Source organism: Dipodomys spectabilis, unplaced genomic scaffold, assembly GCF_019054845.1.
Source record: "Dipodomys spectabilis isolate Male_0828 unplaced genomic scaffold, ASM1905484v1 ptg000363l, whole genome shotgun sequence".
In the NCBI taxonomy this organism is placed as follows: domain Eukaryota; kingdom Metazoa; phylum Chordata; class Mammalia; order Rodentia; family Heteromyidae; genus Dipodomys; species Dipodomys spectabilis.
The window spans coordinates 2,245,105-2,254,158 of record NW_024871040.1 but is presented as its reverse complement, the minus strand read 5'-3'; the positions used below and the strand labels follow the sequence as shown (position 1 = coordinate 2,254,158).

At 48.6% G+C, this 9,054-nt stretch overlaps 1 pseudogene; it reads left to right on the top strand.

The window, feature by feature from the left end:
* Positions 1-278: 278 nt before the first annotated feature.
* Positions 279-1,043, top strand: LOC122095893 (annotated as a pseudogene).
* The last annotated feature ends 8,011 nt before the right edge of the window (positions 1,044-9,054 follow it).

Genomic DNA, 9,054 nt, shown 5'->3' with positions numbered 1-9,054 from the left:
TGTAGGATGGGGGTAGTAGTGGCAGTTAAGAAGTAAGTATGCTGCTCGCTGGGGTGCGCGCGGCGGCTGCGGCAGCGACGGCGGCGCGTGGCAGGTCCAGCGGGCGCGAGGCTGCGGCGGCGGCGGCGGCGGCCCGAGCCCGGACCAGCCTTGTCCACCGGGGGCCCGCCCTGCCCGAGCCCGGCCCCGGCCTGCCCCGGGGTGCTGCGGCCTCGCCCCAGCCCGGCCGGGCGCCTCCTGAGGTAGCGTCGCCGTCGGCTGAGAGTGCAGGCCTGGCCATGACCAACTTCAAATTGGGCATCATGCAGCTCGGCCGGGTGGCCGGGAAGACCAAATACACTCTGATAGATGAGCAAGACATCCCCCTGGTGGAGAGCTACTCCTTTGAGGCTCGAATGGAAGTAGATGCTGATGGAAATGGTGCTAAGATATTTGCATATGCCTTCGACAAAAACCGGGGAAGGGGATCGGGTAGACTCCTCCATGAGCTGCTGTGGGAGTGGCACAGAGGAGGCATGGCTCCCGGGTGTCAAGTGGTGCATCTCAACTCAGTGACAGTGGACAATCGCCAGGACAACTTGGAGCTGGTACCATGGGGCTGGCGACCTAAAGCAGAAGAGACCTCCAGCAGAGAGAGCAAAGCTTGTACTGGCTTGCAATCCAGCAGCTGCCCACCACATAGAAGAGCAGTTCCCTGTCCTGAACGTGACTCGGTACTACAGTGCCAATGGGGATGTGGTAGAGGACGAGGAGAACTCCTGCACCTACTATGAATGTCATTACCCTCCTTGCACAGTAATTGAGAAGCAGCTTCCGGAGTTCAACATCTGTGAGCGTTGCCAGGTGGCATGGTACTGTGGTTCCCAGTGCCAGCAGAAGGACTGGCCTGCCCACAAGAAGCACTGTCGAGAGAGAAAGCGTTCCTTCCAGCATGAGCTCGAGCTGGAGCGATGGCTGGCAGGAGGGCCACTGCTGCTGCAGGGTTCTGACCCTCTGTGGGCACAGCAGAAATCAGACTAGCAGTTGAACCTGGAGGTGCCAAAGAAGCTAGCGGCTGGGCCCCGAACAAACACCATGAAGCTCCCCAGGCATGTCTGTGGGGACAGCTCCTCTCAAGTGTTATCTCCAGCAGAGACAATGGGGAGGCTCCCCAGGACCTTTCTCATTATTTATATGTTGATATGTTTGTAAACTCAAAAAAAAAGAAGTACAGGGGCTGGGAATGTGGCTCCTTGGTAGAGCGCTTGCCTTGCATGCATGAGGCCCTGGGTTAGATTCCTCAGCATCACGTAAGCAAAAGGAAAAAAGAAGTGGTGCTGTGGCTCAAGTGGTAGAGCGCTAGCCTTGAGCTGAAGAGCTGAGGGACAGCGCCCAGGCCCAGAGTTCAGGCCCCATGACTGGACCCCCCCCCAAAAAAAACAAACAAAGAAGTAAGGATGACCTTAACCTGGAGGTGGTACTGTAATAGCTATGTGATAGTCTTCATGGAATCCTTACAGCCTTCTTCTCTCTCTCTCTCTCTCTCTCTCTCTCTCTCTCTCTCTCTCTCTCTTTCTCTCTCTGATGCCAGTCAAAGCTGGCACTCTACCTAACTTGAGCCACATCTCTACTTCTGGCTTTTTAGAGATAAGAGTCTCATGGACTTTCTTGCCTGGGACTGGCTTTGAACCATGATCCTCAAATCTCAGCCTTCTGAGTAGCTAGGATTACAGGCATGAGTCACCAATTCCCAGCTTTACAGTCTGTTTCATCAAGAAAAACCTGATGCTCATTAGAATGGTTGTTGGTTGTTTTCCAGGGCCTTAGGCAACTATGATTGAATTGAATTATTACTTTTTGGAGTGGTGGATGGGGCTCCATAGCCTGGGCTTGCTGCAGCTTCTAGTAGGGTCTCAAACTGTTAGGTCAGGAGAGCAGGCTGCCACAAAGGAACAGGACTTTGGGTGAGTCAATGGGATCCCTTCAGTTACCACCTGACAGATGTCTATACAAGAAACTTCTGTGGTTTTTCAAAAGGGTACCAGAGTGTGACTAAGGAGATGAACAAAATAGGTCTTCCCTAGTGTTTTGTCCAAAGACTTGCATGTCACCCCCAACAGACCCAGCTTGGGGAGTATAAGGACTATATTTTCCTTGGTCTCCATCATGTCCCTGCATGAGGCCTAGCACATACATATATGACAGATTTTCAGACTGAGAAGCAGGAGACCTGGCATTAGCTTACCATGACACTGCCTTCTCTGGGTCCAGCTTTCTCATTTGTAAAATAAAAGGACTGTGTATGTGTGATGTTCAAACTGGGTTCCTTAGGGCTCCAGCATTCCATGGAGATACCATAGGCTAGACTAAAGGGCAGAGACTCAGTGGGCAGCTTCTATCATTAGTGTCATTTATTAAGTTCCAAGGAGGATTTTGGTTTAATTAAGAGTTACTCTAGAGCTAGAAATGTGGCTTAGTGGTAGAGTGCTTGCCTAGCATGTATGAGGCTCTGGGTTCGACTCCTTGGTACCACATAAATAATTTTTTTTTTTTTAAAAGGAGTTACTCTCAGCCAGGCACTGGTGGCTCATGCCTGTAATCCTAGCACTCAGGAGGTTGAGATCTGAGGATTGCAGTTCAAAACCAGCCTCGGCAGGAAAGCCCCTGAAACTTTTATCTCCAATTAACCAACAGAAAACTGGAAGTGGGGGCTGGGAAGGTGGCTCAGTGGTAGAGCGCTTGCCTTGCATGCATGATGCCCTGGGTTCGATTCCTCAGCACCACATAAGCAAAAAGAAAAAAAGCCGGAAAGTGGTTCTGTCTCAAGTGGTAAAGCACTAGCCTTGACTGAAGAGCTGAGGGACAGCGCCCAGGCCCAGAGTTCAAGGCCCCACGACTGGACCCCCCACCCCCCAAAAAAAAAGAACAAGAAAACTGGAAGTGGCGCTTTGGCTCAAATGGTAGTGTGCTTACATTGAGCTGAAGATCTCAGGGACAGCGCCCAAGCTCAGAGTTCAAGCCACACAACTGACACACACACACACAAAAAATTACCCTAGAGGAGCATTAGTGGTTAATGCCTGTAATCCTAGTTATTCAGGAAGCTAAGATATGAGGGTCATAGCTCAAAACATGGCTGGAGAAGCAAAGCCCATGGAATTTACTTCCAATTAAGCACCAAAAAAGCTGGAAGTAGAGCTATAACTCAAGTGGTAGAGAGCTAGCTTTGAGCACAAAAGCTCAGTTATAGCATCCACCCTTGAGTTTAAGCCCCAGGACCAGTACAAAGTATTAAAAAATGAGTTATTAAGCCGGGCACTGGTGGCTCACGCCTGTAATCCTAGCTACTCAGGAGGCTGAGATCTGAGGATCTCGGTTCAAAGCCAGCCCGGGCAGGAGAGACCGTGAGACTCCTATCTCCAATAAACCACCAGAAAACCGGAAGTGGCGCTGTAGCTCAAGTGGTAGAGTGCTCGCCTTGAGCTGAAGAGCTGAGGGACAGCGCCCAGGCCCAGAGTTCAAGCCCCACGGCCAACCAAAAAAAAAATGAGTTATTCTAAAGATTATCTTAGTGGCATGTGCCTGTAATTTCAATACTTGGTACACTAAGGCAGAAGGATTGAGAGTTTGAGGCTAAACTAAACTACAAAGCACGTCTCCAAAAACAAGAGTTGTTCAAGTGCAACGTCCTGGGTTCGATCCCCAGTACCAAAAAAAGAAAAGACAAAAAAAAAAACCAAAAAAAAAACAACAAGAGTTGTTTTATTTAAACAGTTATGCTAAGGGCTGGGAAGTTGGCTCAGTGGTAGAGCGCTTTCCTTGCATGCCTGAGGCCCTGGGTTCGATTCCTCAGTACAACATAAGCAGAAAAAGTCGGAAGTGGTGCTGTGGCTCAAGTGGTAGAGTGCTAGCCTTGAGCTGAAGAGCTGAGGGACAGTGCCCAGGCCCAGAGTTCAGGCCCCACGACAGGACCCAAAAACAAAACAAAACAAAAAAGCTGGAAGTGGCGCTGTGGCTTAAGTGTTAGAGCACTAGCCTTGAGCTGAAGAGGTGAGAGACAGCACCTAGGCCCAGAGATGAAAGAAAGAACGAAAGAAAGAAGAAAAAAAGAAAGAGTGAGCTATACTAAGCTGTGTGCTGGTGGCTCAGGCCTATAATCCTAGCTACTCAGGAGGCTGAGATCTAAGGATTGAGGTTCAAATCCAGTCCAGCATGAGACTCTTATCGCCAATTAACCACAGTGGTGGTTTGGCTCAAGTGGTAGAGTGCTTGCCTTGAACTGAAGAGCTAAGGGATAGCACCTAGGCCCAGAGTTCAAGCCCTATGACTGAGAAAAAAAAAAATTGCTATTTGAAACAACAATGTAACTATTTGAAAGAGGTTAGTTTGAAAATCCTGTTAGAAGTCTTCCTATTTATTGTGTGCATACACAGACATAGACATGCATGTGCACACAGGTGCACACACACACACATTTGGGAGAGAAGGCAATGTGTTTCCTTTACATTCTAGTTGGCTCTACATTATCATCACTTTTGTTGTGGGGCTTGAACTCAGGGCTTGGGCACTATCATTGAGCTTTTTTTTTTTTTTTTTTTTGGGTCCGGTTGTGGGGCCTGAACTCTGGGCCCGGGCGCTGTCCTTCAGCTCTTCAGCTCAAGGCTAGCGCTCTACTACTTGAGCCACAGTGCCACTTCCGGCTTTTTTCTTTTTGCTTATGTGGTGCTGAGGAATTGAACCCAGGGCCTCATGCATGCAAGGCAAGCGCTCTACCACTGAGCCACCTTCCCAACCCTTCATTGAGCATTTTTGCTCCAGCTAGTGCTCTACCACTTTGAGCCATACCTCTAGTTCCAGTTTTCTGGTGGTTCATTGGAGATAAGAGTCCATGAATTTTCCTGCCCAGGCTGACTTTGAACCACAATCCTCAGTCTCCTGAGAAACTAGGATAAAAGGTAAAGCCACTAGTGCCTGGCCACATTGTCATCTGTTTCCTTTTCCCAGAACTCTAAACCCCTTGGGTCACAGGATCTGGGATCCTTGATGATTTAGTTTACATCTCTCCTCTTGGCCTGGCTGCTATTAAAGCTCTGAGCTTGGGGCTGGAAAGGTGGCTCAGTGGTACAGCACTTGCCTTGCATGCATGAGGCCCTGGGTTCGATTCCTTAGCACCACATAAGCAAAAAGGAAAAAGACCGAAGTGGCGCTGTGGCTCAACTGGTAGAGTACTAGCCTTGAGCTGAAGAGCTGAGGGACAGTGCTCAGGCCCAGAGTTCAGGCCCCACAATCAGACCCCCCCAAAAAATAAAGCTCTGAGCTTGGCCAAGCTTGCCTGGCCTTGGAAAAGGGCATGGACTTCACCACAGAAGGCTTTAGTCTTCTGGATGCACCTTCCATCCACCTACCTTGTGTGTGTGTGTGTGTGTGTGTGTGTGTGTGTGTGTGTGTGTGTGTGTGTGTGTGTGTGTGTTGCGAGTACGGAGGGTTTTTTTGTTTTTGTTTTTTGCCAGCCTGGACTGTTCTTGAGCTTCTTTTGCTCAAGGCTAGCTCTCTACCACTTGAGCCACAGGGCCACTTCGGCCTTTTTTGTTTATGTGGTACTGAGGAATTGAACCCAGGGCTTCATACATGTTAGGCAAGCACTCTCCCACTAAGCCACATTCCCAGCCCTGAGTACTGAGGTTTGAACTCAGAACTTGGGTACTATCTCTTAGCTTTTTGTTTTTTTGCTCAAGGCTGGCTCTCTACTATTAGAACCACAGCTCCATTTTCTATTTTGTTTCTTCTTTTTTTTGTCAGTCCTAGGGCTTGAACTCAGGGCCTAGGCATTGTCCCTGAGCTTCTTTTGCTCAAGGTTAGCACTCTACCACTTGAGCCACAGCATCATTTCCCGCTTTTTTTTTTTTTTGCTTGTCATGGGGCTTGAACTCTGGGCTTCAGCATTGTCCCTGCACTCTTCAGCTCAAGGTGAGTGCTCTACCCCTTGAGCCACAGCGTCACTTCCAGTTTTCTAGTAGTTTATTGGAGATAAGAGTCTCATGGGCTTTCCTGCCTCGGCTAGCTTTAAGGCTAGCTAAGGCTAGCTTTAAACCTCAATCCTCAGATCTCAGCTTCCTGAGTACCTAGGATTACAGGTGTGAGCCACTGGCACCTGGCTACTTCCCACTTTTTCTGTTTTTTATTTTTTTATTTTTTAAAAAAAATTTTTTTTTTGTCAGTCGTGGGGCTTGAACTCTGGGCCTGGGCGCTGTCCCTCAGCTCTTCAGCTCAAGGCGAGCGCTCTACCACTTGAGCTACGGCGCCACTTCCGGTTTCCTGGTGGTTTATTGGAGATAGGAGTCTCACGGTCTCTCCTGCCCGGGCTGGCTTTGAACCGCGATCCTCAGATCTCAGCCTCCTGAGTAGCTAGGATTACAGGCATGAGCCACCAGCGCCCGGCTCACTTTTTCTGTTTATGTGGTACTGAGGAATTGAACCCAGGGCTTCAAGCAAGCACTCTACCACTAAGCCACATCCCCAGCTTTCTCCCCTTTTAATGGTTAATTAGTGATAAGAGTCTCATGGACTTTCCTAGACAATAGTGGTTTCAAACCTTGATCCTTAGATCTCAGAGGCACCCTGAGTAGCTAGGATTATAGAGGTGAGCCATATGGTCCTGATTGTCCTGTCTTACCTTTGTGTTGATATATTTTCTGTCTAATGTTCTGCTATCGCCTAAATACCTAGAGCAGTAAGTACCTGGCTCATTTCAGGGGCTTCTTACATATGTATAACCACATGGCATCTTTCCTAGGACCTACCCAGCATGCTCTGAGATACTTGAGGGCAGGGTGCCATCGGACTCGCTTCCTTTCTGGACCTCAGTCTGAAGCTTAGAAGGTGAGCATTCCAGATCCTGTGCTGATTGGAGAAAGTATGGGCAAAGGGCCTGAGATCAAAAGGAGGAAGCAGAAGAGGAAGAAGAGACTACATGTGACCGGAGGTTTGGGAAGTGACACAGAAAGGACAGGTCCGGTCTAAGTGAGATTTGGCTGAGAGGAGGGGAGCTGGTGTGACCAGAAGCCAGCTCTTCTGGCTGGTTTAGGAAATGGTTTTACAACAGGAGGAAGACCCCCAAAGCCAAAGGATACGCTGGGCCATTGGTGGCTATTCAGGAGACTTGGGATCTAAGGATCTCAGGATCGTGGTTCCAAGCCAGCTGAGGCAAATAAATCTTCAGCTAACCAACAAAATGCCCCTAGTGGAAGTATGTCCCTTATGGGACAATGATGATATATATTCATTAAAATGTTACGTGGTACATGGCTATCTGAACATATTTACCTATAATAAAGTTTTGTTGTTGTTGTTGTTTTGAAGTATTTTAATTTTTTTTTGTTGTTGTTGGTCATGGGGCTTGAACTCTGGGCCTGCATGCTGTCTCTCAGCTCTTCAGCTCAAGGCTAGCACTCTACCACTTGAGCCACAGTGTTACTTCTGGTTTTCTGAGTGGTTTATTGGAGATGAGAGTCTCATGGACTTTCCTGCCCAAGTTGGCTTTGAACCTTGATCATTAGCTCTCTACCTCCTGAGTAGCTAGGATTACAGGCATGAGCCACCAGGGCCCAGCTGTATTTTAATATTTTATTTTTGTCAGTCCTGGGGCTGAAACTGGCTCTGTCCTGAGCTTCTTTTGCTCAAGGCTAGCACTGTACCATTTGTACCATTTCTGGCCTTTTCTGTTTATGTTGTACTGAGGAATCGAACCTAGGGCTTCATGCATGGTAGGCAAGCATTCTACCTCTAAGCCACATTCCCATCCTCTTGTTTTGTTTTTTGCTTTTTATTTTTAGGCCAGTCCTTGAACTCAGGGCACGGGCATTGTCCCTGAGCTTCATTTGCTCAAGGCTAGCACTCAACCACTTGAGCCACAGTGCCACTTCCTTCCTTTTTTGTTTATATGATACTGAGGAATTGAACTCAGGGCTTCATGCATGCTAGGCAAGCACTACCACTGATCCACACTCCCAGCCCCACTGTTTTTTTTGTTTTTGGTTGTGGGGCTTGAACTCTGGGCCTGGGCACTATCCCTGAGCTCTTCAGCTCAAGGCTAGTATTCTACTACTTGAGTCACATAGTAACTTCCAGTTTTCTGGTGGTTAATTGGAGATAAGAGTCTCATGGATTTTCCTGCCCCAGCTGGCTTTGAACCGCTATCCTCAGATCTCAGCTTCTGGAGTAGCTAGGATGACAGGCATGATCCACCAGCGCCAGGCTAATGAGTACATTTTTTTCTTCTTCCCTTACTCTCTCACAGTTATTTATTCATTTACTTGTTTTGTTGGTCGTGGGGCTGGAACTCAAGGACTAGGTCGCTGTCCCTGAGCTCTTTCACTCAAGGAAGCGCTCTACCACTTTAAGTAATAGCCACTTCCAGTTTTTCTGAGTCTCTGGAATGGGCTGGGAAGGTGGCTCAGTGGTAAACTGCTTGCCTTGCATGCATGAAACCCTGTGTTCCATTCCTTAGCACCATATAAGCAGTAAAAGCCGGAAGTGGCACTGTGGCTCAAGTGGTAGAGTGCTAGCCTTGAGCTGAAGGGCTGAAGGACAGTGCCCCAGCCGAGTTCAGGCCCCATGACCCACAAAAAAAAAAAAGAAAGAAAAAAGAAAAAAAGAAAAAAAAAAGTGAGCACATTATTTTCCAAGGTAGTAAGACCAGCCTGGCAGGAGTGGGGAGGGTTTAGAGGACGGAGTCTCAGAAACTTGTCTGCCCCAGCAGGCAGTGAATGGCGATCGATCCTTATATCTCAGCCTCCTGACTTGCTAGGAATACAGGTTTTGAGCCAATTATTTTATGAAAATTAAAGTTACAGTGCGCCTACTATGTGCCATCTATTATAGTGGCTACCAGATTACATACTGCATAAAGGCTGGGTTTCACATACGCAATTTACCTGAGTCCAAGTACACTTCTCCAGCACTGTGCTGGCACACAGTAGGTGCTTCTCCCTTACTGGACGCCCCACCCCGCCAGCCCCTCCCCCTGTCTGCCTGTCCAGGAAGTGCGGGGGCTTAGCCGCCGGGTCCGCCGCGATG